The 10,261-nt window shown below is 37.8% G+C and overlaps 1 long non-coding RNA gene across 1 annotated transcript in view; it reads left to right on the top strand.

The window, feature by feature from the left end:
• The first annotated feature begins 9,685 nt into the window (after positions 1-9,685).
• The window catches only part of LOC128248368 (uncharacterized), a 17,094-nt gene continuing 16,518 nt past the window's right edge, over positions 9,686-10,261 (top strand). Inside the window, exon 1 of the long non-coding RNA XR_008264599.1 lies at positions 9,686-10,198. This is a non-coding gene — a long non-coding RNA (uncharacterized LOC128248368). The remainder of the gene's footprint in view (positions 10,199-10,261) is intronic.

Genomic DNA, 10,261 nt, shown 5'->3' with positions numbered 1-10,261 from the left:
TTTGTAGCCTTCACATGTCCTCTGCACTCAGGTCTCACATCTCACTATCATGTAGAATTGCTGTTCATATTTGAGGGGAAGTAAAAAATTATCTGCACTTTTGCCATAACATAACTTTATTATTATCATACTGCCTTCTGTGCATGCATGTTTATACTTGGTATGGTCATGTGATCAATGTTTGAGCCTGATCACGCCATTTTTCTTTTTGGCTTTACAGTGTAAGCATGGCCACTCCACTAGCAATATGCACCAAAGAAGAACAAAGAACAGTAATCCGATTTCTCTGGCCAGAAGGTGTGTCAGGTGCTGAAATTCATTGGAGGCTTTTAGCACACTTGGTTAATGTCATGCAGCAACAAAACCTTCTTTGACAATAAGCTTCGGCATTTGGTGTGAATTGCTGGCTTCAGTTTGTTGGCCAGCAAAGCACTGTATCTTGGACTGTTGATTGTACACACCTTTTCCAAGTAGTCTTCCAGTATAGGTGCTTTTGAGTCCCAAAAAAGGGTTAGTGTCACCTTCCCCACGGAAGACTGAGTCTTGAATTTCTTCATCACTGGCAAGCTAGGATGTTTCCACTCCATACTCTGTCTTTTGGATTCTGCTTCATAATGATGGATCCACGTTTCATCTCTTGTGACTATTCTGCTCAAAAATTCATTGCTCTCATTGTTGTAGTGATTGAGTAAACATTGGCAGACCTGAAGACATTTGCTCTGCAATAAGCTCTCTTGGCACCCATCTTGCACAGACTTTATGGAATCTGAGCTCATCATGGATGATTTTCAGCACCTGACACACCTGATGACCAGTAAAATCAGATCGCTGCTCTTTGTTCTTGTTTGGTGCACATTGCTAGAGGAGTGGCCATGCTTACACTGTAAAGTGAGAAAGAAAAATGGCACAATCAGGCTCAAACTTGGATCACATGACCACTATAGTACCAACTATAAGTATGCTTGTGCAAAAGGCAGTATGACAATAATAAAGTTATGTTATGGCGAAAGTGCAAATAATTTTTGACTTCCCCTCATACAATCTTTCTTTCACTTGGAGAAAGAGACCTTATGTTGCCAGCAGAAGTAAAAGCTCCCTGAATTTTCTCCATCCTTTTCTTATTCTACTTAATATACTTTCTGTACATCCTCTGCCACTACTGATTAGGTTCCCTAAGTAGTAGAATTTATCCACTTTAAAGAGCCTCTGGGGCATTTGAGAAAATCAATTTCCGGAGTACCTGTTATTTTTATAGCTCCTGTACATCTTCCATATATGAATACTACTTTCTCTGATAACCTTCATATTATTCCACTATACCTCTTGTATGTCCATAGCTTGCACTGGGTACACCTTATGGAATTCCTGCCTACACCTTTCCTACATATCAAGCAAGACTATTTACCTGATGCCAGATAGGGTCCTGTCTGTTTTCTTGCTTATTAAAACTTTAGTCTTTGCTAACTTAGCCTTAAGTCCCTTAGCTTCCCGGCTTTGCTTTCACACCCGGAATTTCATTTCTAGCTCTGATATAGAATTTGCTATGAGAGCAAGATCATCAGCATATAGTAGTTGCCACACACACGAGTGTGCACATGCCCACCCACACACGCATGTGTGTGCACGCACACATACACATATATATAGAGAGAGAGTGAGAGAGAGTGAGAGAGCATGTGTGGTAAGAAGTTTGCTTCTCAACTACATTGTTTTGGGTTCACTCCCAATGTGTGGCACCTTGCGCAAATATCTTCTACTATAGTCTTGGGCTGACCAAAGCTTTGTGAGTAGATTTGGTAGACAGAAACTGAAAGAAACCTGTTGTATGTGTGTGCATGTGTGTTTGTCTCCCACTGCCACTTGACAACCAGTGTTGGTGTGTTTATTTCTCTGTAACTTAGCAGTTTGGCAAAAGAGACCCATAGAATAAGAAAATAAGTATTGGGGTTGATTAGTTCAACTAAAACTCTTCAAAGCAGTGCCCCAGCATGGCTGGAGTCTAATGACTGAATCAAGTAAAATTTTAATTTAGTTTGGCCATCCTCCCAGATGCTTCAATGATTTCTCGCAAGCATGTCATCCACCATGTATGTTCTTAATCCATCAACATTTGCCATTCCACTGTCCTGAAGCAATGTTGTCCTCATAGGTTAGACTTCTTCTCCTGTTGATTCTTCTTTTAACTGACTGCCATAAGACCGGTTAACACACAGGTTCTTCTGGGTAACTAACACAATGACCAGCAATTATCATTCTTCTCTGCTGAATCTTGTCTGTCACTTTGAGTAGATCTTGATAAAACTGTTGGTTGCATGAGCTCTCCATGTAACATTCAGAGCCATTCTTAACATTCTTGTGTAACAACCATCTATTTGTTTTTCAAGCTTTTTGATGAGGGTCCAAGTTTCAGTCCTGTGTAATAAAACTGACGCTACCATGGTATAATGAAATTGACTCTACAAGCAACCTAATTTTCAATTTATGTGCCATCTTAGAACTCCAGATTTTACACAGGATATATGGTTGAGAAGCATACTTTTTATCACACAGCCAAACTTGTGCCTATATATTTCACCCATATATGTGCTGTTTATCTTGATATGAGATCATCATATCGCACAGATATGGTTGTGATACATGTGCCTGGTGTACCCTTATCAGACGGGTAGTCATGATGGTTATATTGGGCTTTGTATATCTGTACCCCAACATCACTTTGATGGCATGCACTGCTCTCTTAATCAATGATGATGATGATGATGATGATGGTAATTTCGCTACAATGTAACATCTTCAAGGAGAGAAAGTTAATTGATACCAATAATCCTAGTAGTTTACAGATATTTTATCAAACCCTAGAGAGATAAAAGTCAAAGCTGACTTTGATGGGATGTGAACACAAAACAAAGAGCCAGAACAAATGCTAAAAGCGTTTTCTGATGCTCTAAAAATTCTGCCAGCTCACATCAAAGACAGTGCAAGGTAATACAATGTAAAATTACCTAAAAACCATGTAAACAAGAGAAGTAACAAATAAAAATAAAAGAAAGAAAATTTCTCCAAAAAGGAATAGATCTCCAAGAGCTACTCATGAAAACCCCACAAAAACCAAGGTTATCCTGACCACTAAGGTAAGTATCCCCAGTTGTCATTCTCAATCTGAAGTTGCTTGCAGAGCAGACCTGTTCATTTGGACCATGCTTACCACCCTCATCCACCTTTCAACAAATTTGCTGGGAGCAACACTTCCCTCCCCACCTTCAATTTTCTTTTCAAGCAGAAATTGAAAAAATTGATGAGGGTTTGCATGGTCAAAGAGAAAGGTATCTGTCTTCAGCCCTTTCAGTATTGTCCACCACACAGCTACTTTTGTTAAAGCCACCAAACAGATAAAAACAGCCTTCCCTTCCTGGCCAAAGGAAGGTGGCAGGACAATCTTCACAATAAATTCATCTGGATCCATCCTTAATAAAAATATAGATATTTGTGTTATTCTTTATTGTTATTATTGCTGGCAGAGATACTGGGCTTTGATGAAGAATGACAATTTGGGTACAGATGAAATATGACCAGCCTAAGAAACAGGGGCTTGGAATAGTTTTAAAAATTGTATAACCTGTAGATATAATCAGCATTTTCCTTTGGTCTTACCTTGTGTTCTGACCCAACTTTCTTGAACATATGTTGTGTAAGTTGAAGCAAGCCATAAATCTATTACATGGAAAAATACGAGCAAGAGAAATAATATCCTTAAGATTACAAACCTGGAAAATTACAGGACAAGTTATTACACTTGGAAAAGTTCAGGACAACTTACTACATCTGGTGAAGTACAGAACAAGAAAGTTTTTACTTAAATTTTTACTTCAATTTTCTTGTCAAGCAGAAATTGAAAAAGTTGATGAGGGTTTGCATGGTCAAAGAGAAAGGTATCCGTCTTCAGCCCTTTCAGTATTGTCTACCACACAGCTACTTTTGTTAAGACCCCCAAACAGATAAAAACAGCCTTCCCTTCCTGGCCAAAGGAAGGTGGCAGAACAATCTTCACAATAAGGATAAAATTTCAAATAAAATATTTATATTTAGAAAGTATTAGCTTTTATTAAAACTAAAAATTTTATTGCAAGTTTTTACTTCTATTTGTTATTACTTGTTATCTGTATTAAAAATTAAAAAATAACTCAATTAAAATATTTTTTGCAGTTTAAAAAAAATCATTTTTTAATTATTAATTAATAATTAGAAATTTGAAAATAGATTATAAGAAATAATAGTAGTACATAATTAGTTAGTACAATAAATAGAATAATACAAAAATTATACATTATAGTAAAATCTACCTATAACAACAAATTCACAAGTTATTGCCAAGTCTTCACATTTTTAGTCTTGACCCAATGCCTGTTTTTTACATAATGAATTTGCCTACCATATATACTATTCTACTTTGCATAAAACTTTAGCTATATTAGTACTTCTGGCTCTCATTTTTTAAGCATTCTGGTGTGTCAATATTTTAACAAAATGATGCTATCTTTTTTAATTATAATGTTACTTTGTAAATTAAAATCAAATAATTTTTAATATTCAAATTTTACCCTTAGCTGCAATATCTTAAGTAAAAATGTTCTTGTTCTGTACTTCACCAGATGTAATAAGTTGTCCTGAACTTTTCCAAGTGTAATAACTTGTCCTGTACTTTTCCAGGTTTATAATCTTAAGAATATTATTTCTCTTGCTTGCATTATTCCATATAATCCATGTTTTTTCCAGGCTATGCTATTATGCTAAATAATAATGTGTGTTAAATGTGTCAATTAGCAGAGTCATTGATAATTATTTCCATACTTCAATGATGCTGGTGACATATATTAAAAGTACCCTTATAGAACCATATTCATAAAAAAGTATAGAACTATATTATCACCCTCAAATTTGAGAAATAAACACACATAACTTTTTTCATTTAAAACTTCATTGCATGAGATTGATACCATGAAATTCCTCGAATTGAACTCTATCATTTAGGCTTTATTAAAATATAGTTTGTTTTTAAAATTAAAAAAATTAATTCTACTTAAATCCAATTTTTTGGCTTACTTGTATTTTTTTCATGATATTTTACCTCACAACTTTTTTAATACAAATTTTTTCTTGCTTGGGAATAAAACTGAAATTTTTCATGCTTTCTTCTATTATTGAAGCTAAGATAAATATATTTTGCTTTCAAAATAAAAAAGTTATTTAGATCCAAACTTGATTGGTGGTGTTACTTACTCTCCTATAATGTTACTACACATTTTGATGTAAACTTTTTTCTACTGGATCAAATCTCAATTTTTTATGCCAAAATATAGCTAGGGACCAGTCCTCTTCAAAAATGTTAACAGTTTTCAATTTGTTTAGGAACTGAATTAGTGACAAGCTCTGAAAGATGCTGTGTGTGAGTAAATTGCGGCCTTAAAAATATTATTCAACTACTACCATGGTTGAATGATGGAACAAAATATGACTAACTTTAAAAGTTTCTTTAGTTACACCCTTACCATGGTCAGCATTTAAATCTTCAAACACAGGTTTTACTTTCCTTGGAATTAAGGTATATAGCAACAGTTCATTTCAAGTGTACCACTTATATTTACTATGTTCTCATTCCTTTTGCTTCGATTTATAAGGTTTCCTTTCGTTCCCTACGTAACATTGTGACACTTCAGGCTATGAGCATGACCAATAGCTCCACTCTTGTATTTTGGAACCATGTTAAAGTAAGTATTCTCAAAAGCCAAAAATAACTGTAGATAAGAGCATTAGACTTGTGTCTGTGAAAGTTTGTGGCATGAACGTATAATGGAATGGAACATTTATGATACCTGTGGAGTATCTCCTTCTCCCATCATAACTATTTTTGTAGTTTCAAGGATTTGGAACACAAAGAAGTTTACAAGCGGAGTACAATTCAATAGCCATTTATTTACAGAATGCATCGATGGGCTTTGTCCTTAAATGTGGCATGGTACCAGTAGAAATTGGAAACCGTTGGAGTAGAGATAGACGACTGTGCCTTAGAACGGCTTCTGCTGCGAGGACAATGAGAGCTGGCATGTTCTCGCCACAGTGTGTCCATGTGACATGTTAACGCATTGACTCACTCCAAAATGTTGTCATGTGACAAGGTAGGAGACTTTGTGGTAGTAGAGAAAGCTACTATGAGGTCCAAACAGGTATGGTGAGGTGCAAGCTGCACAGTAAACTCTGTGAGCTTGTCTGCCAAGGTGACTATCTGATCGAGTGAATTGGAGTTGGCCGTTGTGGTCAGTATCAATTGGACATTTGGCAGTAGACAAAAGAAAAACAATTTCCTCAGCAGAGGATTGTCCTCAAGTGAAGTTTTACTGAGTTCTCGCAGATGACGGAGAAACTCAGATGGTGTCCTATCTCCCAGGTGTTCATCCTGCATCATTGACCAGAATTTACTCTCTGCGGATTGTGTGTTCAGATGGAAAACCTAGGATTTGACAGACGCGTAAGTCGCATCCGGATGTGGGTCAGTGATGAGATCTTTCACTGAGTGTGCAATAGGTGAAGGCATTCCACAGTACAAAAGGTTTAGCTGATGCTGGTGAAGCACAGCATGGGCAGAAAAATACGCATCCAATTGAGCAAACCAAAGTGTGACACCACCAGAGTACGTGAGTAAGCTGGGAAGACTCATTTTGTACAGAGGAAAGAAAAGAAAAGGACCAAAGAACTGACAAAAGTGTTGTTGGAATAGTAACATGTGTGCAAAAGAAAATTTTTTTAATTTGTTGTGTTGCAGTCCATTGAAAAAAATGTGCTTTGTTTTTTCTTTAAGAAGGCATCAGAAAGTGGTGGGCGAACTGGTAATTTTCTGACTCAACACATGAGGCGTCTGAACATGGCAGTAAATGGGAATAAAGGTTGTGAAGGTGATAGCCGTCTTGCTTGAAGTGCCCTCCTGTTGCTGCATTTGGTGTATTTACTGGTATCAAACACTGACAGTCGACATTGTGGGAGGAAATTACTTCAAAAGGAGATTATTTGAAAAAATACCGTGTTTTTCCTTGTAAGAAGAATGCATACTTTGTTAGGTACAAGTTTGAGGCGAAGAACACGAATTCTAAAGGTTCACTTGAACAAGAGAAGATATTCTGACGTCGGGCCATTGAGTTTTAGTTGAGAATGCAAGCGAAGACTACCATTCTTTAGTTCAGGTGAGGCATCTACAACGATAAAGCTTTTGGCTGCCGAAAATCCTTTTTTTGATTGGAGTCACCATTTTATAATGAAACCTGTGGAGTATCACCTTCTTCCATTATAATTATTTTTGTAGTTTCAAGGATCTGGAACATGAAGAAGTTCGCAAGCGAAGTACAATTCAATAGCCATTTATTTACAGAGCTTCTATTCATGTGGTTCACTCTCAGTGACCATCTTTATAGCAGCACGTGGTTTGTCTTAACTCCGTACACGTGAGGTTCATTACCTCTGGAGATAAGCACGTAGAATCAGAGTGGGACAAGAGTCCGCTGTGAGCTGCTGGTTACGCAGTGTTTCTTGGCGTAAGCGTGGGAAGAAATGAAAGAGTGAATGTTATTGTTTCTTGCTTAAAAACTGGTTGCTGGCGAGAATTTTGTTGTTGTCTTGTGCATGGCAAATGGTTGCAGGCGAGATCCCGTTCTTGTCTTACGCATGGCAATGGCTACTGGCGAAATCTTGTTCAAAATGGCACTGGCTTCTTGTACTTCGCTACAAACACTTTTAACTTGATGAGCCCAATTATCTAAAAATATACGTACATAGACCGCACTGTTAGGTCCTAGCTGAGTTATTTCCCTTGAGCTTATATCTGACCAAAGATACTGTAATCCCCATAAAATTTGGTCTGCGATTGAATTTTAGACATCTTCCGTGTTTTGTTCTTGAAAACCTTGCTGCAGTGCGAACCATATTTCCTATTGACTTCAATACAATATGGTGGATAGGTTTCATGTTAAGCAAAGGTTTCCAAGAACACAACGTTCCATAACGCAGGGGTGTGTCTAAAATGCATGTTATTACAAATTGTACCAGTTTTCTCACAAACATGCATTAAAAAATGAAAGAAAATGAAAGCTTACGATTTAAAATAGAGACACCTGTGATAGTTAAAGCAAGCTATCCAAAAACGTACAACGTAGGTACTTTATCAAATACTGTTTTTGATACGTATGTAAAAGTTTGATAGTTGTCATAGAGACTTTAGTCTCTCTATCACCTTTCAACATAATTATATATGAAGAGACATTAGAACAATTAACAACATAATAAAAAGGTTTATTTATGATGATGCTTGGTTTCACAATTCCTGTCATTCAGCTTAGCAGCCACTGATTAAGTTGTAGTTTGGTAATGGAAGGTTAAGGGCTTCCTTGATGCCTGCCAGAGAACAGTGTAAAAGTGCTTCGTGGAGGAGCAAGGTGTTGACACGTAGAAGGTCTCAGGCTCAACTCGCTAAGAAAATGAAACTAACTGTTTAAGTACGAGTTTTACTACGCATGCGCAACTCGCGGGGCTTCCGGTGGTGAAGTCCCCTGCGCATGCGCAGAATAGTACTTCCTCAATGGCGGCTATAATTTCACGCCACTACAATGGCTTCCCCCGAGTGGGTAGCACGAATAAGGAAAGGATTGTAGTGGGCGCCTAAAACAAGATGCGGCTGTAGATATACAATGAAAAAGATATACAAGGAAAAAGAAACAATTCGTTAATACAGAGAATGAAAAATAATATTCCAGCGGCACAAGTCAAGTTCAGCTTGGTAAATGTTGTTGGCTGTAAAAAAAATGTTTTTGTTTACGTCACTGCAGTTCCTTTATTACTTGTGATTGATGCAGTGGCGCAAGAAATGTCTGAGTGTTCAGCACTAATAGGGAAAAACACAGTTTGAGCCTTTTTTTACAAAAGGAATGCTGAAAAATGCAATAAATTACAATGCAGTTATAGGAAAGTGGGTTATACATCATTAGATGTACACCTGACTTTCCTATATTAAATTAGAAATATGAACGGAACGCTGAACTCCAAACTATCAACACAAACAATATTTATTCATGGTGGAAAATATACATCTTTAATCTTGTTTGATGAGACGTCTTCGGTGTGTGAGAACATGGTTGTTGGGACGTTGGTATATTGATGTGAGCTGTCTAGCGTGAGTTCGAAAGATTGAGAGACAGCTAGACACGTCCTTGCTCAATCGCTGGCCAGCAAGAAAGAGACAGAATAAAGCGGGAAAGCTTGGATGTTGAATTCCACGCATGCGTGAGACTACGCATGCGCACGGCGTTACTACACAGTCAAATATAAATTGTCTTGGAGAGTTTCTTCGGTCAGTGCACTGTACGGCCAGACCTAGTGACATAGGGTTCACTTGTGGTAGTTCTCAACGATGAAGGTGGAATTTTCACAGGTGTATGTGTTGGTGATGGTGTTGACAAAGGTTAAGGGCTTCCTTGATGCCTGCCAGAGAACAGTGTAAAAGTGCTTCGTGGAGGAGCAAGGTGTTGTCACGTAGAAGGTCTCAGGCTCAACTTGCTAAAAAAATGAAACTAACTGTTTAAGTACGAGTTTTACTGCATGCGCAACTCGAGGGGCTTCCGGTGGTGAAGTCCCCTGCGCATGCGCAGAATAGTACTACCTCAATGGCGGCTATAATTTCGCGACACTACACGTAAATTAACAAAGCTCAAGGTTACTATTTTAATGTAGTGGAAATTTCAAAGTAGAGTTCCTCAGTATTAGCAGGGGGGAGTCTACTAATAGTATCCATGAACCAGGTGGTTATGCTAGATTGGACAACAGTTAAACCTATCCTCCACAAGCAAGAACAGTCTTACCAATGCAATTTCCATCTACCAAATTTCTTTCACAAGGTTTTGGTAGAAGAAACTTGCTCAAGGTACCACACAATGAGGTTGAACTTGAAATCTGTGGTGTTTGTGGTGTTATGGGCTGTGATGAGCTATGTGGTGTTGGTGGAGAGGATTGCAGATGAGGCAAACGGAAGTGAAGACTGCAGGGGCTGGCAGAAGAGCCATGGGGGCACAAAGAACGCGCGGGCAATTCAATGAGAGACGGCATGTGTGAAAGGTCGTGTTTTTATCTGGTCAGTGATCACTCATCCCGCCACGGTCAACAGGTAAGGTCTCTGTATTTCTTTCTCCCTTTTGCTTCTTTTTCTGTTGTCTTTTTCCTCCATCAC

This window comes from Octopus bimaculoides, chromosome 7 (assembly GCF_001194135.2).
Source record: "Octopus bimaculoides isolate UCB-OBI-ISO-001 chromosome 7, ASM119413v2, whole genome shotgun sequence".
Taxonomy (NCBI): Eukaryota; Metazoa; Mollusca; class Cephalopoda; order Octopoda; family Octopodidae; genus Octopus; species Octopus bimaculoides.
This window is presented reverse-complemented; position numbering and strand designations above follow the sequence as displayed.